The 25,128-nt window shown below is 34.1% G+C and overlaps 1 protein-coding gene and 1 non-coding gene across 3 annotated transcripts in view; both read right to left on the bottom strand.

The window, feature by feature from the left end:
• Zbtb20 (zinc finger and BTB domain containing 20) overlaps window positions 1–25,128 on the bottom strand; it is a 703,280-nt gene that overhangs the window by 623,003 nt on the left and 55,149 nt on the right. The window lies entirely within an intron of this gene.
• LOC150069321 (U6 spliceosomal RNA) lies at window positions 11,920–12,026 on the bottom strand. The gene has a single exon (XR_016538633.1). It is a non-coding gene; the product is annotated as a U6 spliceosomal RNA (small nuclear RNA).

Here is a 25,128-nt window from a genome sequence, read left to right as displayed (position 1 = left end):
TTTTTTGAAAATTGTTCAATTCACATCTTCAAAATATAATTTTCTCACCTATAAAAAATGAGACTTATACCAAAGTAATTGTGATAATCAAGTGGCCTCAGAGAACAGCACAGCTATAGTTACCTATGTACCAACCTACTTTTCACTTGAGTCCAATCTGTCTTTGTATATACGTCTTTTTGAAATATCAGGTCTCTGGGATTTTGCTATATCTGTTTATCTTTATTTTTCAAAATGTGTAATCTCCTTAATCCTAATATAAACATACCCTGGACCTATTCTTTCCTTTACTAAATTTCTCTATCTTTTTGTTTTGTACTCACTGATTAAACAAGTCTGTAATATTTTTCTGTACAAACAAAACCTGTTATTTTTAAAGAAAATCCAGAGATTTAAAAGCAACAATAGCTGAAAAAAATATACAGGCCTATCTCTCCAGGTATAATGCAGATATGGAACTTGGACTCATCATCAAAAACTATTTTCCATTTAGTATAGTATTATTCTTTGTGACAAGTATTAAAACTTCACTTTAATGACTATGTATAACATTCTATAAGTAAAAGACAATTTACAGTTAGACATAGATGTGTTGCACTCAAGTGAAAGTTGATGATGGTGGATTAGCATATAATTGTTTTAAATGTTTGCTTTTTAAAATGTTTGCTACTAATATTGGTTTAGTAAAAACACATAAATCTTTGCCATTCACTCCAAATATTTCTATCAATAATCTCCAAGTTGTTGACTAAAGGTAAACAATGAAAATAGATTTTATCCTATTAAAACTTTTCTCTGGTCTTTCCTTAAGAGGAATTTATATATTTACAGCTATATTCAAAATCCTTTGATACAAATAGAATAAGTGGAGAAAATAAATCAACATATCCCATTAAACATATTCTCCTTCAGCAATTTCTTCTCATGAACTTATTAACTAACAATGTATTGATTATTTCCAGATATATCTGTCCCTACAGCTTCAATATTCTATGTTTAAAGCTATCTCTGCTATCTTATGTTGTGTCATGCAATCACACTGGGTTTTAAATGAGTTCAAGTAAACTTTCTTTACCACCCCAAAAATCTAGAAATATTACTCAGTCCTCTGAATCACAATATAACCACAATCTGAATCACTATGCTATGAGGCTAGCTCTAAATTACCATTTTCTCCCTTAACCCTGTAATGAAGCAGTCAATAAACAGTCAAGACATTTGTAAACTCAACAGCCAAAGGTCCAAATGTTACTTTAAAAAAATAGTCTTCCCAATACTATGGACATGGTACTGGAAAGATAAACACAACTACATAGACATAAAAACTTATGACTCTTTAGGCATAATGTTTTATTACATAAATGTTTACTTATACATACAAATCCTCAGCCTAATTTTGATTGTGTTCTAAAATCAAAGTGCCAGTGACTGTATATAGAGATTCCCTTTTTGAATACTTGTTTGTTAAACATGTCTTTTGAAATGTGATGTAAAAATCAATGTTAATAAATTATTTAATAAAAAATGAGGGCAAAAAATATAGTCTGACTATATTTCTTTAGGCAAAGCAGTTGTAAGGGGTTTTATTGTACCTGTTTCTTTTTACTTTTTAAAACATGGCTATACTAGAAAACTTTACTAACATGCAGCTTATATTTCTTCTACAGTATTAACATAAACTATCTCACTTTAAATATTTCAAAACACTTAAATTACTAGCAAAAATATAGCTGTATATTAAAAGTAATTTATACTAAGAATGGTTTAAATTGTTCATCATTATGGTATCTATTAATATCACTTATGACATGACAAATTCATATGCCAAAAATCTGATAAAAATTGACTACTATACCTTTTAAATTATGTTTTTATGTATATAATTGATATGTATAATTATAATTTGGAATTTCTAGCAGTAATAAAAAGAACAAAAACTGTAAATATGAGAGAGCTGTAGCAATATCCAAGGAGATAATTATTCAACACATTACAATAATTTAGAAATACTAAGAGAAGTCAATAATTTTTCAATAGAGTTTTTATTCTTGTTTTGTATCCATTTATCAACTATATCTATCAGGTATGCTATCTATGTAGTGCTACATAGTAGTACACTGAAAAAGATACGTAAATACACAAATACACATTCAAGCCACTTGTTTACTATATATATGTATTTTTTTTTTTGCCAGTCCTGGGGACTGAACACTGTCGTTGGGCTTTTTCAAAGCTAGAGTTCTACCACTTGAGCCACAGCACCACTTCCATCTTTTCTATGAGTGAGTTAACTGAGGAATCAAATCTGGATCTTCGTGCATACTAGGCAAACACTCTACCACTAGGCCAAACTCTGGGCCCCATACTATATATTCTTATATAGTGTACACACACACACACACACACACACACACACACACACACACACACACGGCTTTTTCCATTTCACCAAGATAATCACATAAAAAAATCTAAAACAGAAAAATACAGTATATTATTACCAATGAGAAAAAAATAAGAAATTTTTTTCTAAAAATTAAAAACAATCTCAAATACATTTATTTTTCAGATGAAAAACATATGTGCCAGTTATCTCCAAAATAACTCATAAATTTAATGTAACTCATTCCAAAAATATAATGAAATTGAAGACAGAACAAGAGTGATGGCATTATTGATTAAATGATTCTGAAGATCTCATAAAAGATTATATGAATAAGAATAATCTCATAAAATGAAAATTGAAAAAGGAATCTATAATTAGTAGATTTCAAATGAATTTTAACAGCCACAAAAGTCCAATTACTATAGTCCAGATAAAGAACACAGAAACTACTAGAAATGAAGAGAGAAAATAGATAGCTAAAAATCAAATAGAAAGGCAAGAGACAACCGCTTTTGTAAATTAAGTATTTAGCATATGATAAATAATGCATTTCAAATCAGTGGGGAAAACATAGATTTTTCAATTGATGGTGCTGGGACAACTGGTTAAATATTTAGAACAGTAAATTTAGAACCTATCTCACATTGTATATCAAAATAAAATTCCAGATGGTTTAAGGAGATATATGTAAACAATGAAACCATAAAAAAATGAAGCAAATGTAGGAGAATTTTTATATCATTTTGAGTTGGAGAAGGTCTTCCAAAGCATGAAAACAAAGGCAGAAACCACAAAATTAAATGTAATGGATTTTGCAAGTAGTGTTTTTGAACATATAAAAAATATTATATAACAATTTCAAATAATGTACTAAATATAACTAAGGACCTTGGGAAAATGATAAATACACTGCTAAAAATGTATTCGAAAACAATATGCACAGTAGAACCATAATTTTATAAAAATACATATGCATGTGGGTATGCATGCATATATAATATAAACTATATAGTTTATAATCTCTATATCTTAATAATCTTGCCTGGAAATAGGTCAGTCTTCTCTTAACTATTAATTTCAAAAATCATTTCAGATACCTCTTTAGGCATCAGAAATATACTAAAATGGCAGGGTGGAAATACCTTCCATTCCTATACCCATAGTACACTGTGCACACTTTCAAATTCGGGCTACATATTAATGTTTTCTGTTTAGCTGCATTACTTCACCCCATGCTTAAGGGTTGTCATGAGAATGGATCATAGTTTACTTCTCCAAACAGTCCTAGTATTGTCAACTACATATTCAAGAAAGTAGAATCTTGATATATTGCTGAAATGGAGCTAATCGAAGCTAATGTCAACAGAAGCCCAGAGAACATTGTTTGAATGATCAAACACTGCAAGAATTCTGAAAGGTTTATTAAAACTTTTTGACACTAGATCTCATTGTGTTGTGTGATCTGACCTTGAACTCACTAAAGAGTTGAGGCTGACCTCAAACTTCATAGTAATTCTGTATCAGACTCTACAAAGTACTGCATTACAGTCATGTACCACCATAATGAGCAGGACATAGTAACTCAATAAAGTTTATTTTATCCTCTTTCTCAATATCAGAAGTTTCTTTGAGGGTGCAGCTTAATGAGTATCCTGAGTAAGGACTGTCTCCCAAACTGTTACTTCAAGTTTATTGTAATTTAGTTCTTTCTCACACATTAATATCTTCTCTCATCAATCCTGAGTAATTTAATGCTATAGGGCCACTATTTCCAGGTGAGTATTCCATCATGTGTTTAGATAAATAGACTAGTCTTTCCATAAACAGTCAATATACACAAAGTTTATTTAAAGCTCTGAATCATTATATATGCAAGAGATTATCACCAATTTCTTCCTCTGCTCATGACCATCCACAATAGTAAATATGTGTACAGGATATTATACAAATAATTATACTTTCTATATAAGCCAGATATTAACAAATGGGAGCAGTTACAGCTGTGCTTCTCCTAGTTTACAAATTATGTCAATGAAATAGTAGTAGACTCACTTTTTTTTGTGGGGGTCATAGAGCTTGAACTGTGGGCCTGGGCATTGTCCCTGAGCTCTTTAGCTCAAGGATATTGCCCTAACCCTTGAGCCACAGCCCCACTTGCCCTTTTGTAGTGATAAATTGGAGATAAGAGTCTCATGTTCTCTAGTGCAAGGTCTGGCTTTGAACCAAGATCCTCAGATCTCAGCATCCTGAGTAGCTAGGATTAAAGGCATAAGCCACTGCATCTGACTCACTTTTGTTTTTAAAAACTAAAACTTATTCAACTACAAATTAAGGCATTTTTAAAGTATCTAGTAGATCTTCCGAGCGAAATCAAGGAATTACTGAGAATTTTGTTAAAATAATTTTTATATACATTTTAGTATTATGTTTTGGAAAACATACAAATCTATTTTATATTAATACCAGTTAACTACCACATTAACTGGTATACTATCTATATGTGGTAAATAATTATAAAAAGTAAATATTTAATGCTAAGGAAGAAAGTCATTTTATTCTCCTTATGTCTTTCTTTCTCAAAACTATTATCAGACAGCCCATGCAAACAACTAAAAACAAAAAATTATATGGTGTAGTTAATTGAAAAAATGCTTTTGCTGCACAAAGAAATTGACACTAAGTGCTGTATTAGCAGGAAATCAAGTGATTTTCAATTGACATTGCACAGGAAATCGTTTAGTGTCAATTGATATTAAATGGGCAAAATTGTACTGAATTAGTACAAAATGATTTGGTGGAAAAATGTGCTTCCATTAGGTGCCTTGATATTAAGTGGGCTCAAATATAATAAGTTTTAGAGGTCACAGTCAACAAAAATCAGGGCATGCTATCCAACCCTGGGTACATCAGACCTCTTGCTCTTAAAACCCTTATCAAAAGATAAGTTCATGTCATAATATCATGACAGAATTGTCTTTCTTTGAGCCTTCTAGGAATGGGGAAAAATTCAAATTGTTTATATAAGCTAAATTAACCAATGATAAGAATCATGACTTTCTGGGTGATGATACTGTTAATTTTTCAAAACTATATTTTATAGTTTTTAGCATAAATTAAAAGATGAAACAAAGGAAAATAAACAAAAATACATAGACTAGTATAAATTAATCAAACATACTCTTAAACAACAAAGGAATTCAACAAAAATAATTAAGGAAATAAAGAAATATGTAAATATAGTTAAAAAACACATTTATCCTAATGTTTTATCACACTAAAAGTGATCAATAACTACAAAGCATTAACACAATTAAAGAGGTGATTCTAAACAATCACCTCAATTCATAAAAAGAATTTAACAAAATTCAACATCTACCCATGCCTTTTTGAAATATCTTAAAATAATCATAATACAAGGAACCCACCTACCTCAACATAATAATGCTATATCAGAAAACCTCATAACTAACAACATAGCCCATGGTGAAAGACTGAATCTAAGAAAGTCATAGGACTCACTTCCTGATTTCAAAACTTACTGAAAAGTTGCAACAACCAAAAGAGTCTGGCACTGGCATATGACAAACAAGCCAATCCAACGAAGTAGAAGAGACTCAAAACATCAATCCTAATATATATGTTTAAATGATTTTTGTAAAGGATGTCAAGACCATTTAATGAGGAAAATAAAACCTTTTGGGTAAATAAAGCCTTTTTGGAAGATACCTACAGCAAAAAGAATATACTTGAGCTATTAATACTATACACAAAAATTAATTAAAAGAGGATTAATGACTCCAATGGAAGATCTAAAATATACACTATACAATAATTAGTCAATGAATATGACATTAAAGCAGAAATCACAAAAACAGACAATCTAGATTTCATGGAAAAAAATCTATATTCATTAAAATATACAAGTTAAGAGTTCCCACAAGGGCCGGGAGTTTGGCCTAGTGGTTAAAGTGTTTGCCTAGCATGCATGAAAACCCGGGTTCGATCCCTCGGTACCACATACATAGAAAAAAGCCGGAAGTGGTGCTGAGGCTCAAGTGGTAGAGCTCTAGCCTTGAGAAAATCCAAGGACAGTGCTCAGGCCCTGAGCTCAAGCCCAGGACTGGCAAAAAAAAAAAAAAAAGAGTTCCCACAAAAATGAGAAACAAATATTTTCAATTATCTACTAGGGAATTAGTAAATGACTATTACATAGAGGAAAGAAATTCTAGCATACTACTGAAGAGTAGGAAGATTGTAGACAATAATATTATATCATACATTTCAAAAGAGCTAGAATGATTTTTTATCGTTGAGATAATGTATAGAGGGGTTACAGTTACATTCGCCAGGTAGTAGGTGCATTACTTCTCACACCCCTTCTCATGTTTTTATCCCCATTTTCCTCCCCAACACCATCCAATCATCTTGTTTTCCCCTTCCTGTTCCTATTTCAAATAAACAAATGTATATACAATATGCCAGGTAAAAACATCACATACAGGAACAATATGAGACTAACCAAAGGGCAAAAAAAAAGAGAGAGAAGAGATATAACATAGTACATTAAGAGCAACAATCATGTAAGATAAAGCTCTTGTTTACATATCCTAGTGACCCTTTCATTTAGTCTCATTCTATATGACCTTAGGTACCTAGGTTTTGAGCTATTGTAATCCTCTACTAGTAGAGTCCAAGATGTGTACTAGTTATTACAAATGAAGGAAACCACTGAGCCTATGTTCTTTTGGGTCTGGCTTACTTCACTTAATATGAATGAATGATTCTTAATGTACTCACCATAAAGAAATGACAACGGGAGCTGGAAGTGTAGCCTACTGTTAGAGTGCTTGCCTAGCATGTAGGAGGAAGCCCTAAGCTCAATTCCTCAGTGCCACATACACAGAAAAAGCCAGAAGTGATGCTGTGGCTCAAGTGGTAGAGCATTAGCCTTGAGCAAAAGAAGTTCAGGGACAATAACCAGGCTTACCAGTTCAAGCCCCAGAATTGGCAAAAAAAAAAAACCTTCAAAACATTATAGTCATACTTTCTAAAAGTTAATACATGTCAAGATCTATATGTAGAAACATTCTTAGGAAAAAGTTCATGTGCTAAATTGCAGCTGAAAATATGCCTAATGAAAAAGAAATTTCCACTTAAATCTAAAAAATAAAGCTGACTTAAAACGTAGAGCTTGTCAATAGAGTTGAAAATCAAACCAAAATATTTTCCTAAAGTTAAAAAAAGAAATATTTTATTTAGTATATTCCAAACAATAAATATTCTTTTTCCAGATTCTTCCTCTGAATTTTTTTGGTTGATGCTGAATTAGTTTATAAACTTGTTCAATTCAAGATAGATATCTATACCTATTTCAAAATCATTCCATATTCTCTACTTATACTAAAAACTAAAATTATATGTCATAATGAAACAAAGCATATTAGGCAAGATCCAGTTAAATCAAACAAGACAAACTTGAGCTAAATTAACTTCTTGCAAACTGATTAATGAGATTTTCACCTAGAAGATGCATCTTTTCCATACTTAATCATCATACCCAGTATTTTCAAGTAATCAAAAAAGAATGCATAGATCATTGTTTTTTTTTAAAAAAAAAACCAACATGGAATATAAGATATTTATATATCATTTATACATAAAACTTATATGCAATATTTTATTTATCCACTATTTTGTTGTGGGGCATCTCAGCTTATTTCACAGTTTTGCAACTGTGAACAGAAGTTATTTAGTTAAAAATATCCCTAATATATTTATGTATCAATGAATCTAACTACAGATGTAATTTTCTGAATCGGGAATTTATTTATTTTTTTAATTTAATTTAATTAATTTTTTTTTTTGCCAGTCCTGGGCTTGAGCTCAGGGCCTGAGCACTGTCCTTGGACTTTCTCAAGGCTAGAGCTCTACCACTTGAGCCTCAGCATCACTTCCGGCTTTTTTCTATGTATGTGGTACCGAGGAATCGAACCCGGGTTTTCATGCATGCTAGGCAAGCACTTTAACCACTAGGCCAAACTCCCGGCCCAAGAATCAGGAATTTAATACCAAAGTAACAATGAATGGTTCAAAGATTAATATACACAATCTAAAAATTATGCAAAAACATATTAGCTAAGTTATAGCATACTGTATTCTGTTACCAATCTGTTGAGGCACGGTGCAACATATATGTAAACTTAAAATTTTATGAAAATAGTGAAAAAATTATTTCAAGGCATTCTTTAAAATTACCAAGTTATTTTGCTATTTCTTATTAGTATAAATTGTATGAAACAATATAATGTACTTTGGTCAAACTCATCTGATCTTGATATTTGCTTAAACCCTTCCCTCTTTTTGTTCTTTTTAAAGTCTTTTGGTAGATTTTACTATGCTATTTTCATACATATATATATATAAAATGTATATCTACAATATGTCTCTAATAACAGCAAAACTCAGGGACTAGTTGGTAAGTTTGCAGAATCATAGACAACAAAGTGGGTGCTGGTGGCTCATGTCTGTAACCCTAGCTACTCAGGAGGTCTGAGGACCCTAGTTCAAATTAGCCCATGAGACTCATGTCTAATTAACCACCAAAAAGCCAGCCAAAAATGGAGGTATGGCTCAAGAGGTAGAGTATCAGCCTTGAATAGACACACACACACATGCACACACACACACACACACACACACGCTAAAGAACTACACTCCGGTTTTGGATTCAAGATCTATTATTGGCACAAAAGGAAAGGAAAATAAAAACAGGACAAGAGAGGACAATACAGGGATATTTTCAGATAGATGATGCAGAAAAGAGCAAAGGTAGGACTTCACTAAAAATAAGAATACAAGTCTATATATTTAAAGACACATTCCTCATCTTCACCTACAATTAGGAAGCATGCTTTCTCCAAATATTACAATAGAAAATGCCAACCATAACACATGTAACAGATCTCTTAGCACAGTCTAGCTTATAGAAAGTGTGCTTCCTTGGTATGAAATGGTTTGGCTTGAGCTACAAGGTATCCTCTTTGCAGAAATAGTCAACCAACCATAACAGAATATTCTACTACTACCCTTCAATAGCTATTTCTGCTCCAAATAAAAGCTTTCTACAGGTTTGAGTGGTAGACAAATAGAACAATGGAAAACATACATTTTCTGCTCTGCTGAATTTTCTTGATTTATGTGTATTGCAAATTTAATTTTAAAAATGAGCTGGGCATCAATGGTTCACGCCTGTAACCCTAGCTACTCAGGAGGCTGAGATCTAAGGATCAAGGTTCAAAGTCAGCTGGAGCACAAAAAGTCCATGAGACTCTTACCTCCAATTAACCACCAGAAAAGAAGTGCCACTGTAGATTAAGTGGTAGAGCACTTCTTTTGAGCTGCAGAGCTTAGGGACAGCACCCAGGCCAGAGTTCAACCCTATGACCAATCAAATATAAATAAATAAATAATTCAAAAAATGTATTCAAAAGAACAAATTATATCGGGCCAGGAGTTTGGCCTAGTGATAGAGTGCTTGCCTATCATACAGGAAGTCCTGGGTTCGATTCCTCAGTAACATAATAGAAAAAGCCAGAAGTGATGCTGTGGCTTGCGTGGTAGAGCTCTAGCAATTGAGAAAGTCCAAGGTCACTGTTCAGGCCCTGAGCCCATGCCAAGGAGAAGCAAAAAAAAAAAAAAGAAAGAAAAAGAACAAACAATATATCTGTAGTTTCTATAAAGTTGGAGTTACTATAAGAAAACTTTTAGAAACACAAAGACTCTGAAACCGTAATAGAATATTTCAACAATATACTCAAATAAATCCGTTTGATAACTGCTTCTGAGAAATTTTTTAAACTTGACCTTAAAATATGGTAAAATTGCCAGCACAGTGACCCACACCTTTAATCCTATAATCCTAGCTACTCAGGAGGCTGAGATCTGAGGATCAAGGTTCAAAGCCAGGCAAGAGCACAAAAGGATTTAAGACTCTTATCGCCAATTAACTCCTAGAAAACGGGAAATGGGGCTTGTCTCAAGGGTAGGGTGGTAGCCTAGAGCTGAAGAGCTCCAGTACCTTTCCCAGGCCCAGAGATAAGGCAGTGGCCTTGAGCTGAAGAGCTCAGGCACAGTGCCCAGGCAGAGTTCAAGCCTCATAAGCTACAAAAAAAGGTAAAATTAAGAGTTTGTAGGACTTTCTCTACATGATAACTTGAGATTTTTAACATGTCCTTGATCCCAGAATTAGATGATCATAAAGATGTAATAAGCACACTGAGCATATACCAAATGGTTGACATAATTTTCTATATCTAATACTAATTCTACTCTTACTCAGAGTATATACACACAAATCTACTATTATATATATAATATATGTATATTTCATTTATATACCTAGACATACTTATATATCCCATTAACTATATATTCTTGAACTTGTTTGGCCAAGACAGAAAAGTTTAACAAGAAAGAAATTTCTACAAAATTCCATTTTGAGATTTCAGAACCTGCCTATTTAATGTGGTTTAAATCCTGTGCCAATGTCAGGGCCTTGGATTCATATAATTTATATTGATAAATCATAATAATAATCATAGTAATATCCCAACAGAAGAGTCTGTCACGTCAGGTAGATAAATAATCATGGTTGAATTAAAACAAATGTTGAGGTGATTATTACTGTTTACATTTCAAAGTAACCATAAGCTTCATAAAATAAATCAAATTCATAATTGCTTCTCACCAAAGTTTATGCAAAGGACTATCATGAAAGGTCATGCATCAGTCTTTCTATGTGCACACACATAGGAAGTGGAAACAATGATCTGTCCTTTGTTTATAAAGATGTGATTTTAAAATTTTTTATTTACACTCAAAATGAGCATTTCTTTAAGGTTTATCTTAAACAGCAATATTTGGCTGATCTACAAAAGAGTATTTATTAGATTTCAGTCTTCAAAAGGATTTACAGTAATTAGTAAATGTTCTAGCTTTCCTCTACAACTTCATCATCTTTCACAAGTATAGCATATACACTATCATCAGGTGTTCTAAACTTCTGCAAACACTGCAGGCCATGCAGAACTGGTTGCAGATCCACAGATCTGATAGATTTTGTTTTAATCTTCATGCTTTATAATCACCTGTTTCTTTTCCCACTGTACCCTTACCCTTCTTCCTTTTACTACTTTATCAGTGCCATCTTGTCCTACAAAAGAATCCTTTTTCCTTTTTTAAATTTAATTTAATTTTAATGTATAGAGGGGTTACAGTTATATTTGCCAGATATTTCTCACACATTGATACCCCTTCTCATGTTTTTGTTCCCATTTCCCTCTCCCACCCCTTCCCCTAATCTTTTCCCCCTTCCTATTTCAAATAAATAAACATATATGTAATATACCAAGTAACAAATCAGATACTGTAACGAGATTAAACCAAGGGCAGCAGAAGAGAAGAGAAAAAAAACAGTACATTAAGAACAACAGTCACTCATAATTAAGCTCTTGTTTCCTTTTCTTTTTCTTTTTTTAAAATTTTAACGCTTCACGAATTTGCGTGTCATCCTTGTGCAGGGGCCATGCTAATCTTCTCTATATCGTTCCAATTTTAGTATATGTGCTGCCGAAGCGAGCACTTGTTTCCTTTTCAAGAACAGTGATCCATCCAGGTACTAAAGACTTTTTGGGGGGGTAGTGATGGTGATTGATAAATATGTCAAACAGAAAGGTTGTACTATTCTCATGTGAAATCCAAACAAGAGAACTATTACTCTTATTCTATCCTGTAATAAATTTCAACACATTATAGACTCTATGTCTTCTTTCTATAACCTCATTAGAGCTTTACTTCCTTCCTTGCCACCAAAACTGCTTGCTGTTTTTTCATTTCTTTGCTGTTTTTGTTTTTTTTTGTACTTCTGCATCACAGAAAGTAGATAAATTAGTTTTGGATGGCATGATATATTTCTTTAAAAAGTATAATGACATATTAGAACCATTAAGAGTGTCAAAATGCTCATACTCTAAAGTAAACAGATGAAGCTAATCTTGTCACCTATACCTTACTTATATGGAGTTCTGAGGAAGAGTACTTTCCCTTTAATCAGATATATGTTTCTGTTTTGTTTGATGAATGTTAATAGTTAAATAGATATAAATAATATAACAGTATGCTTATCGATGAGATTCCACATATTCCATCATAACGTTCATTATATTCATTAATTCTGTAATTTAAAATTATTGAGCATAATAAAAATTATTAAATGAGTAGAGTTTTGTCTATAATTGTATTATCTGGATACTCTATAAAACAGTTCTTTACATTTAAATTCTGAGCCTAATTTCTATGAAATAAAATACGATACTACAAAAAAAGGTTTTTTTTAAAGATTATGCTGCCGGGTGCAGTGGCTCATGCCTGTAATGCTAGCTACTCAGGAGGCTGAGATCTGAGGATCATGGTTCAAAACCAGCCCCTGGGACTAAAGACCATGAAACTCTTATCTCCAATTAACCACTAGAAAAGCTGAAGTGGTTCTGTGGCTTAGGGATAGGGCAGAAGTCTTGAGCTGAAGAGCTCAGGGCATGCCTTGGGGTAGTGTGGTGGCCTTGAGTTGAATTGCTCAGGGGCAGAGCCCAGGCCTAGAATTCAAGCCCCATGACCACCAAAAAAAAGAAGACTATACTATATGTTGCCATGTTTTTGTTTAGTTTACCATGTGGTAAGCTGCATAAAACACATTTTCCCATAAACTACCAACAATTAAAATTTTAATTAAATGGGGCTTTCACATTACATTGTTTAAATTAGTCTTTTGCTCTGTAGGCACCATCCTAATTCATTGTCTCCCATTAGTAAATATCTGCTTTGCAAAATTAAATATTCAGAATTTTCACATGTAAGGCATTGCAATATTCAATATTTTCACCTACCATAGACAGAAATACTGAGTTAACTTGTGAACAAAAAACTACAGAGAAATAGCTTTGAAGGAAAGTATTGCTTATCAAGATTAAAATATAAAGTGACCTGCTTACAAAGAGCAATAAAAAGCAATATTTCAACTTTCATCACAGGTTGTTCTTTATATTTTTCCAAGGAAGGGATGAAATAACCAGAAGTCATATAGCATAATTATACCTTAAATTTAGTTAATGTAAGCTTTGAAGTTGAAATCATAGAAAGTTTAGGAGCTTCTCAAATATTTTATTATAAAAAGAAAAGAAAAGAACTCAGATAAAGAGGGATTTTCTACGACTACTTCAGAATTTTCATTTATTCAATGGCAGCATTAGATCCCAAACACAAATATTTTTCCTACTTGAATAGTACAATATTTTATGGTTACTCTCTCTAGTATAATCTATACAGTTGAGAAGCTTAAAATGAATAATTACCAGGAATAATGGTATTTAATGCTATCTATTATCATGTAAACAACTGCCTGAAAGTTACAAAATTTATTTGATCTGGGCTGGGAGTATGGTCTAGCTATAGAGTGCTTGCCTAGCATGCATGAAGCCCTCCTTGGTACAACGTACACAGAAAAAACTGGAAGTGGTACTGTGGTTAAAGTGGTAGAGCCCAAACTTTGAGAAAGCACAAGAACAATGCCCAGTCCCAGAGCTCAAGTCCCACGACTGGTAAAAAAAAAATGATTTGCTCTATCTAAACCCTAAAATAAACAGCAAGGATAAAGAAACAAAAATCAGGAATATTTCCTAGATTGATTCTAGGGAGATTATTAATAGTACTGCAGTTAACTATACCTTTCACAATCATGTTTCAGTTTCTTAGTGCGTGAAATTTTTCATAATTAACGAATTACTTATATAATAATTTAGGGATACCAGCAAAATGTATATTTTATTTACAATAGCTATTAAAACCTGCCTCCTTTCTTATGTTAATTCAGATAAAGATATTCAACCTTAACTCTGAGAATTTGTCTAAGTGAGAAATATAAGCACAGACTTACATTTTCCCCACAATATACAGCAATCCATGTGTTTCTTGAGACCAGAGGAGGTCCTGATTTTTTAAATTTTTCTCTCCTATTATTAATTTATGTGGCAGTTTAGTATCTCTTTGCCATCTCTCTCTCTCCCTTTTCCTCCCTTTCTCCCTCCCCATTCTTTCTCTCTCTGATTAGAGAAAGAGAAGGTAGGGTATGGAGAGGCCATTGTAAAAAGAAACAGTCACTTTATCCAGTGAGCTAGGGACTAAGGTTACTATCAATAACTACAACAGTTGCCGTGTTAGAAACAGATCTGCTGTCCTTTCCAACATCTTCCACTACCACATGAAAAAGAACAAGTTAAATAACTTAACAAATTTTATTTATACGGCTGGGAGTTTAGCCTAGTGTGCTTGTTTAGCATATTCTATTCCTTGGCACTACATACATAGAAAAAAGACAGAAATGCTGCTGTGGCTCAAGTGGTAGAGTTCTAGCCTTGAGAAATCCCAAGGACAGTGCCCAGGCCCTGAGTTCAAGGCCCAGGACTGGCAAAAAAATTATTTACAGAAATAGAAAAAAATGTTAGTTCATTTTTCTCATCAGAGTCATAGTTTCATTTAAATCATTGATCTTATTTATAATATTCATTACAAAATATTTTTTCTTCCTAATTCCACTATCTGCCTTTTTTTTTTGTCAGTCATAGGGTTTGAATTCTGGGCCTGGGTGCTGTCTCTGAGCCCTTCAGCTAAGGCTAGTGTCTACTACTTGAGACACAATGCCACATCTTTTTTTCTAGTGATTAATTGGAGATAAAAGTCTGATGGACTTTCATGTCCCAAGTGACTTCGAAAGCAACCCTTAGATATCAAACCCCTGAGTAGCTAGGATTACAGGCATGTGCCATCAGCACCCAACTATCTGTCTTTTTTAGGTGGGATTACAATGATAAATTTTCTCATGGTTACATGTCACATTTTCCAACTTGTTTTCATGCAACATGATTTCTAGTTTGATGTCAGTCACTGTTGAGTTTTCTGGTATTGAATGCTGAATTTTGCTGAATTTCTTTAAAAATTGTTAAGATATTCTTTCGGCAGACCATTTAATAATATCAAGATCACTTTGGATTTTTCAAGCCTTACTTTAATCATGGTCGCAAAAGTATATTCAGATACTAAATATATAATTTTTTTCAATACAACATGACATTTTTAAAATTTCTGTACCTCTGTCTTGTGGGTAAATTTATCTCTTTGGGGGAGGGAAAGCGGGGGACAAAAATGATGGGAGAAAGGATGAATAAATACAACAGTAGTTGAAAATTTAGTTTACAGTCTGAAGGAGAGGGAGTAGGGAGGGTAAAAACTGCAAGAAAATAAGGGAAGAAATGACATTGTTCAAAAAGAAATGTACTCATTACATGACTTATGTAACTGTAACCCCTCTGTACAGCAACTTAACAATAAAAATGAATTAATTTTAAATGGTATATTTACATATTTACTCATTTTCATTAACTAATTAGAAAGTATTTTCTGACCTTCACAGCAATAGAATCTATCATTAAGTGTTAATTTCACACATACACACTCAAAACTGGATCAACAACTTCTATTACACCAGTTACCAGCCTTGCCAGTGCCTGCAGAATGTCTACCAGAATCAGGGAAGCAGAGCAAAGTATCATGAGGCACCACTGATGACTGAGCAAGCCTTCCCAAGCAGCTATAACAACCAGGGAAACTCTTCAAAGCACCAGCACTAAAACTTAACATTTCTCCCTTTCTACTCTACCAGTGAAACCCTTTATAAGCTATATCATAAATAAATCTTTGGTAAAATTTTTGTTCTTTCTTCTCTCTCAACATGAAATGTCCTTGGTTAAAAAATAATAATAAAGGAGAATCTCCTCCTCTTTTCTCCCTTGGTCTCTGTCTCTGCCTCTCCAATATTCAAAAAGTTCTCTCAACAAGATTTGAAGATGTCTAAAAAACATTTTTTTGTTTATCAGACCTGTTCTGAGCTTTATTTGATGCTGAGGATTTTATTGCAGAGTTCTTATTTTAAAAATTGAAAGATACTTGATATTTTGAGTATACTCATGCTTTTACTATTTGGCAAATTATATTTCTGATTATTGAAATACAATATAAATTCTGAACTGTATGCACCATATCACATAATCTCCATATTTTGTGAGCCACAACAAAGTGTTTTATATTAACTATAGATAAATAGATAGTAAGTCAATAAACAATTTTAAGCATCCTGAGAATGCATGTACTAGCCATGTGAAGTTTTTGATAGAAAAAATATAAGCATTTTGAGATCAGTTAGAATGTAGACAGAAACTATTCTTTAATAAATGACCCGTGTCTTTCTTATATATCTACGAAATCAAACGGAAGTCTGGTTGTTTTTGTTCTTTTCCTCTTCTCCTTAGCTATCAATAGTTAATGCCTTTCTTTCATTTAAAACACAGAATCTGAACTTGAAGCAACAATGTTTAAATTCTCTACTATACCTTTTACTGTGTAAACATGTATACTTGACAGACATAAGAGGAACTGCTTTAAAATGAGATTTACTCCCAAGGGATAGAATGTCTGAATTGCAGCAATGTCAATATATAAATATAATTGTTCTCAATAACTAAAATATGTACATTTCCTCAAGAGTTACTCTCCTACCTAAAAAAAAAGAAAGAAATCCAAAACAACTAATACCTTAAGTCAATTCATACTGAAATGACAAATTACCATAAGCTGTTTGAGCAGGAATTTATTTCTCACAATTCTGAAGACTGGCAAGTTTGAGATCAGAATATGAGCATAGTCAGATTCTGTGAGTGTCCTCATTCTACTTTGCATATGGTTCTCAGCTTGTCATATCCGCAAATAATGGTGAGCACCCAAACAAAAGAGGATGCAAGCTTCTAAAAGAGCACTTTGCCCATTGCTAGTGGCTCCAATCTTTAGGACTTAATTATTTCCCAAAGTCCAACACTGGAGATTAGGGAGTGACCATCCAAATTTTCAGGAAACCAAAACATTCCATCCATAGCACTTGGGTTCTTAATTGGATGGTAATTTTTTTAAAAATTTTTTTGGTTTTGAAAGCAATACATCTGTATAGTTTACAAAATAGTTTCATGATACACACACACACACACACACACACACACACACGCACTGAGCTACCTCTCATTCTTTGAGAAACTCTTCCCATCTTAAGGCCAGTGTTTATAAATTATTTCTAAATTATATGCTTATAGGCTCATTCTTGATTTATACATTTTAGGTATAACCTACTAATTTTCTTTATTTAAATTCTCCCAATATTCACTCAAGTAGTCTATTTCGAACACTTTTATTTTTACCATTGAGTAACAATTTGCTTCTTTATAGTTAATATTATTAGAGCTTTAGAATGTCATTCCCGATGTCCACCATGAAAATGTGAAACTTCTGAAGGTAATATTTTATACAAAAGTATAGTATATTAAACTCATATTCTAATTGTGTCACATGAAAACATCCTTTTCTGTTGGGGGCCGAGTAACGCCATGTCTAATAACTTTCTCCTGAGACAAGGCAAGGTGCAAGAGGCAGGGTACAAGACTTGATTAGCATTGGTTACAAATGTGTTATTGTTTATCACTCTGCTGGGACCTAGAGTGAGGGTATATTAGCTGAAGGGACTTCCTCAGGAGGGGGGGGGGCGTTTATTGGAGAGACAGAGAGAGATTCCTGCCTTGATGAAGCTGTGTGGCTTCTCTGTTCGTGCTCCAGGGAAAGAAGGCTGAGTGCGGGAGGACAGTGGGCCCTCTCCTCTCACGGGTTAGATTGGTCAGGTGTGTTTTTCCCCATCCCTCCTACTAGTCGAGAGGGACCAGGGACAAAGGACCTTGACATTCTGGCGCCCAACATGGGGCATGAAACGGGGCACGACTGAGAGTTGAGCCAAGCAAGAGATACATAGAGGAAAGACTGAAAAATCAGAGAAACCTGAAAGGCACAAAGAAAAAGAAAAGGGAGGGACTGAAGGGCCAGGGAAACCTGAAGGGAAAATGCAGTCTGAAGTTGCTCACAGGGGAAAAAAAAGACAGGGAGGAAGACAAGGAGAAAGAGAGGGACAAAGAGAACGACATAGAGAAAGAAAAAGAAAAAAGGTGGTAAACAAGAGTAAGGGAAGCAACTACCTACAAAAGTCAAAGAAGTAAGAAAAACTCAAAGATTGAAAAACCAGAGAAACCTGAAAGGAAGATAATGCAAAGAAAAAGAAAAAAGGGACTGAAGGGCCAGGGAAACCTGAAGGGAAAATGCAGGCTGAAATTGCTTACAGGGAAAAAGAAAAAGACAGGGAGAAAGACAAAGAGAAAGAAAAAAAAAAGGTGGTAAACAAGAGAAAGGGAAGCAACAACCTACAAAAGTCGAAGTAAGAAAAACTCAAAGACTGAAAAACCAGAGAAACCTGAAAGGAAAATACAAAGAAAAACCCATAAAAAGGCAAAAAAAAACCATAAAAAAGGCAAAAGATGAAGCTTTTTAGGATCCCTGGCAAAATATGGAGACAACGCCCCTGAGTCAGCTTGAAGAAATTACAGAAAATGGATCTTCGCCCATAACCCCCTGAAAATGAAGGGACCAGAGTCATTTTTGGAAGGTGAAATAGGAAAAATTAGGGACATGGGAGACAGTAGTTTAAAACAAAAAGGGGGGGATTGGAAGACCCTAATTCTTCCATTGCCCTGCTATTCCCTATGTCTTGTGTGAAAGTCTGTTTTTTTCTATTGGTTTCAATCTAATTGTTAATAATGTTGTTTTAGTTAATGCTGGAATGTTTCCCTGTTTTCTCTGGCTGTTGTAGTAAGAGCCCCTCAGTATATACTAGTGCCTGTACAGGCGGAGGAGAATGCTTTCCCCCTTATCAGTAGAGGAGACTTTGGTATTTTCCTGGTGGTGGCCATTGCCACATCTGTAGCTGCTGTTTCTGCCATGATTACTGCCCCTGCCACTGCAGTTCCTACAGAGAATGTTTTGAATAAGCCATTAATCAGCATGTGAGGACTGGAATTATGTGCACAAATGACACATGTTAATATTCTAACTTTGGGTAATTGGTTAAGACTATTTGGGACTTGATCAAAGATGGGCAGAATTGATCGGTTTGGATTTATTTTTATGTGCTATAATTGTAATGTCTATTGCTTGCCTACAAAGTCAATGCAGAAAGTGAATGCTAATGAGACGGGCATCTGCTCCCATGAAAATAGGTGCATCTCATCGGGTCTGATTTGCTTAAATGGACGGCTGGGACGAGCAAGTCCCAGCTGTTAGCCTATCAACCTAAGAAAGGAGCCAAGTAAAAAAGGACTTGGTGATCCCATGACAGGTAAGAACACTAGCGAGCTTGGAGACACCTAAGACAGGCACAGTCAATCTGATATGATGGTAGCCCCTCATATCCTAGGTTTTGTCTTTTTTCTAAAATAAAAATGGGGGAGCTGTTGGGGGCCGAGTAACGCCATGTCTAATAACTTTCTGCTGAGACAAGGCAAGGCGCAAGAGGCAGAGCGCAAGACTTGATTACAATTGGTTACAGATGTGTTATTGTTTATCACTCTCTGCTGGGACCTAGAGTGAGGGTATATTAGCTGGAGGGACTTCCTCAGGAGAGGGGGTTTATTGGAGAGAGAGATTCTTGCCTTGATGAAGCTGTGTGGCGTCTCTGTTCCTGCTACGTGGAAAGGCTGAGTGTGGGAGGACAGTGGGCCCTCTCCTCTTGCGGCTTGGAATGGTTGGGGTGTGATTTTCCCCATCACTCCTACTAGTCGAAAGGGACTGGGGATTAAGGACCCCGACACTTTTCTAGAAGTTTCTGTGTCCCAGCCAACTAAACATTAGACATTGTTAATATCAATGCACAACTGTTTTATTTTTTGCAATTATGATTTCAGTTCCTGAATTCTGCCTTGACTTTTTCCTCTTCTGTCTTCTCTCATTTAGATATGCATATACTCTGCAATGCCTGAATTCTAAAAGAGTGCCCTTTTTGTACACTCACACTTGATTAATAGTAGTCTGGCTGGGGATAAAATTGTAAGTTAAAACAATTTCCATTCAGAAAATGTTTATGTAGATATTTGGAACAGTATTTGAATTCAGGGGGTCATACTTGCTCAGTTAGTATTCTAGTTGCTTGAGGCGTACCTTCAGCCCAGCTTTTATTGGTTACTTTGGAGACAGAATCTGAGATTTTTTTCTTCTCGGGCTGGCTTTGAATCATGATCCTCTAGATCTCAGCTACTTGTCCTTACTGCACAGTGCTAAAGGCTATGTTTTCTGGAACATTGCCTGCTTAAGTACTATAGTTTTCTTCAAAGATCGAAAGTATGCTACATGCCATTTATGAAAACAGAATAGTGAAATCTGTCAAATTTGAAAAGAGATGAAGGGGAACAAGAAAAAATAAGAGTTGGTCAAGTTGGTCAAACAAAGTATGGTATAAGCATGTATGGAACTATCATCAATTTTTCTCTTACTATAATATACACTCAGTTAAAAACTGTGGAACTGTTCTCTCTATAGAGAATATAAATGCAATCTAAAAAGAGCATATGTTAACAAATGAAGACATATAGAAGAATGTCTGAGATTTAAAAAATGAGGGCAGTTGAGACAAATAATTAATTTGAAATGGAAAAAGAGGAAAAATAGTAGAGATAAAATATAGGTAAAAAGCATTCTACTGAAAATCATATTGACTAGATCTTGATCTATTTCAAGCAGGAGCTAAATAAGCATTCCCTCTGGCTGATGATTCACTTTAATCTCTCTATACTCCATTATTTCAGTGAGATTCAGCTGAGACAACACATTGTGCTTTCACTTATGTCTCACAAACCATTTTATATTTTACTTTCTGAGAACAGATGATAATAGTCAAAATTCCTATTTTCATGAATCCTAAAAAAATCAGCAAGTTGTAGGGCAGAAAATGATCAAACTTTCTTTGATAATTCTTGAGTTATGTCTTCCACATAAAATATTCTTATAGTAGGAAAAAAAGATTCCAGATATTGTGTCAATATAAACGTACATGCCTTAAAGCAAATGATAGCCAGATGCCTGTGGCTCATGCCTGTAATCCTAGCTAACCAGTTGGCTTAGATCTGAGAATCGAGGTTCAGAGCTAATCCATGAGACTCTTATTTCCAATTAACCACTAGAAAACTGGATGTGGCACTGTGGCTCAAGTGGTAGAGTGCTAGCCTTGAGGTGAAGAGCTCAGAGACAGCGCCCTGGTCCGGAGTTCAGGCCCCAAGACTGACCAAAAAGAAAACAAAAAAAGCAAATGATCTCAGCTGATGATGTCAAAGAAAATGACATGGGGAGAATAAAACCAATTATTGATTTTAGTACTATGTCAGGCATTAGCTTAAATAATATACTATAGTTCTCACTAGTCCTAGTAGACTCAAAAATACCATTGCTATCTTTTTGTCCCAATTTTACACAAAAGTATATTATCAAACAGAAGTGGGCCAACATAACTTAAGACATTAAGCATATTTAACATTATTTAACATTACAATATGAAACTTCACACTGATTTTTCAATCATGTGATGTAGTATAAAGGTTTCACTAATTTCTAGACATCTTTGAAGTTTCACATTTAAATTTTACTTAATATTTAAGTTTATGACTTTCACTTTGGGTTTATCTAAAATCAGTGAGAGCTTAAAGGTTTTTAAAATAAACTCAATTGAAGGATCCTTCCAAATTGTTTAGTCGGCTTCCATCTGTATCCCAGGCAGTCTTTTATATGTCTAGCTCATATATATCTAAACTGAAATTTGTTTCAATGATTCACCTTTTAAAAGTTTTCCCAATGTATTCAACTTCAATTTCATAAAACCAATAACCATTTATATATCTATTCATGTTTTATCATATGAAGTGTTATTTTGCATGATTAAATTAAAATTGCACATTCAACCTACATAAACAAATTTGAAAACAAACAAAAATTATTCTAGGTAAGAACACTAGGAAGTAAATGGAAATGTAGTGGAGTTTTCTTTGCTTGTTTCTACTATCTTGAAGCAGAAAGAACTTATCTTTTCATTCTCCAATCACAGAAAATTGCTATTTAGTAAGTATATCAGATTTTTGGTGGAATAGATTTATAATTCAAACAAATTTGGTAGAAGTTTACTATAACACCAAAATTCTATGCAAAAACTTGATACATTCCTTCTTATTTTCCTCTTATTAGAATTTCAAGATTTGAAAACATCAAAAAAAATTCTACTCCAAACACAATAATACATAAGGTCACATCTAGTCCAAGCCTGTCTTACAAAACCACACACAAATTAAACATTAATAAATTTAAAAACCTACATTTTAAGGAAGAAAAATTCTCCCTCCTAGGGTAAATATTACCTGCTCTGAAAAAAAAAAATTTTTTTTGGCCAGTCCTGGGCTTGAGCTCAGGGCCTGAGCACTGTCCTTGGACTTTCTTAAGGCTAGAGCTATACCACTTGAGCCTCAGCACCACTTCCGTCTTTTTTTTTCTATGTGTGTGGTACTGAGGAATCGAACCCGGGTCTTCATGCATGCTAGGCAAGCACTTTAACCACTAGGCCAAACTCCTGGTCAGCCAGTTTCTACTGGCTAAAACATGTACTACTTATTTGATGTGGAGTCAACTGTAGGGACTGCACTATCCTTATCTAAAAAAATAAACATAATACAAGTTTGTCCATCTCACAAATATGAACAGAATTGTAAAAAACAAAATGACATACTGTACTTATCAAATATATATAAAATTATATTATGTACATATTCATAGACATAGACACATACCTATCAATAAATAATGAAAATCCAGGTTTATATTTTGGACACTAAATTTTAGGGTCATTTTTTGAAAATGCTGAAATTTAAAAGCCTAATTTTGGGTTGAAGTTGAAGCTCATTTGTAGGGCGTGGTGCTTAGAAGGTGTTAAAACCTGGGTTGAATCTCTAATCAGCAAAAGACGCACATGAGCAAAGAAAATCAAAAGATACAGCCTACATTACTTTCCTACTTAAAGTGGCATCAGTGACAAAATAGAAAAAGACAGGTTGCTGTGGATGTGGCTCAAGTGATAGAGTTCCTGCCAAGTATGTGTGATGGCCTGAATTCAAACTGCCAGAAAAGACAGAGACAGAGAAAGAAGTAAACAGAGTTCATGATTGACCAGGAAAAGATTATAACGAGAACTATATCGAATTTATAAATTAATTTCTTGAATTGTAACTACTTCATAGAACTACTTATAGGTAAAAGAGTATTACAGGTAAAAGAGTATTATAGACATACAACTGAGATCAGTTGGTGAGTCAATGAAGAAAAAAAATGCCCTGACTGTACACAGATACACAGACACAACATTCTAGTTGCCAAGCAGTTACATAAGTACCGAAAGTAGCTTTGGTAAGAATATTAAGAGATAGAAAAAATATCTAAATAAAAATGCAAAACCATACTATAGGAAACACTGATTTGTATGTCAGCTTATAGCATCAATTTTTGACTGCTGAATAAACTAGACAGGAAATAAAACATGACCCTGTTGTTTATGCTAGTCCTTTCAACTAGTCAGAAAAATTAACCATAGGTTAGGAAAATAAGAAAACACTAGAATGGATGTCAGTGAGGTTCAAGTACTTCAACTGGATTCCTTTGGGTACAGTTGGTTTCACCTTTTCTCTGGCCGTTAAGCCAGCAGGGGAAAGTGATCTAACATAGCACATGGCATGAAGGGATGGACCCAAGAGCCTGTCTGTCTATGATGACTATTCTTGTGCGTCCAGGCTGCCTATTGAAACTAACAATGCCTGCTGCTGCCCCTGCTGAAGGGGATCATCCAAACTCTGAAAATGAAACACATCACACAAAAGGATGAAAGAATTCTTATTCCACAGGGTTTAGCTTGCAGCTGGTCATGCATGCCAGAGGGATGCGCCATGAGGATGACAAAGAGCCTTCCAAAGAAAATGATGGCTAGAGCAGCCAGCCGGACATTTAGAAATACTTAGAGAACTATTCTTTTGAAACTAAGGCAATAACTAGACTTCTTTATAGCAGAAGTTGGGAGAGTCGGGATTTTCTAATCTCTTCAGATTCACCCAGGTGTGAATATTCTTATAGATAAAAGAAACTTAGAGAATTTCTACTGGGTTATACATTTTTTGATATTTCTCTATTAAAATGATGATACTATATAATTTATATTTTTCTCAGAGTTGAAACGCAGTGCTACTCTAGAGAGTAAAACAGTGTGAGGAAATGGGTATAGAGCTTTTCAGCTACTAATGAAGATGCAGTGAGTAAGAAATATGCTTACAATACAGTATAACATACAAGTTAAGACTAAATACTAAGATAAGATGAGTGGTGAAAGTTACAGGGCAATGGTTACATGGTATAAAGTCCAATGGACGCTCAGTCTAAAAATGCTGTATCAGGCAAGTGTGTCCCAAAAGTTTTCACAAATAGAACTTAAAATGCAAAGGACTTTCATTGCAGCCACCGTTGTCAATGGTCCTCAACTAGCCACAGCAAGTATATGCTTATCTCTTTGTCCACAGCAGTGTATACATTAGGCTCATCAACCACATTTTCAATTATTTCACTTAAGATAAACTATACCAGACTAGATGTGTGACCTTGTGGAAATACAGTCTCATTTAGCCTTAGATTACTCATTTGTA

This window comes from Megascapheus bottae, chromosome 1, assembly GCF_031878675.1.
Source record: "Megascapheus bottae isolate mThoBot1 chromosome 1, mThoBot2.hap1, whole genome shotgun sequence".
Taxonomy (NCBI): Eukaryota; Metazoa; Chordata; class Mammalia; order Rodentia; family Geomyidae; genus Megascapheus; species Megascapheus bottae.
This window is presented reverse-complemented; position numbering and strand designations above follow the sequence as displayed.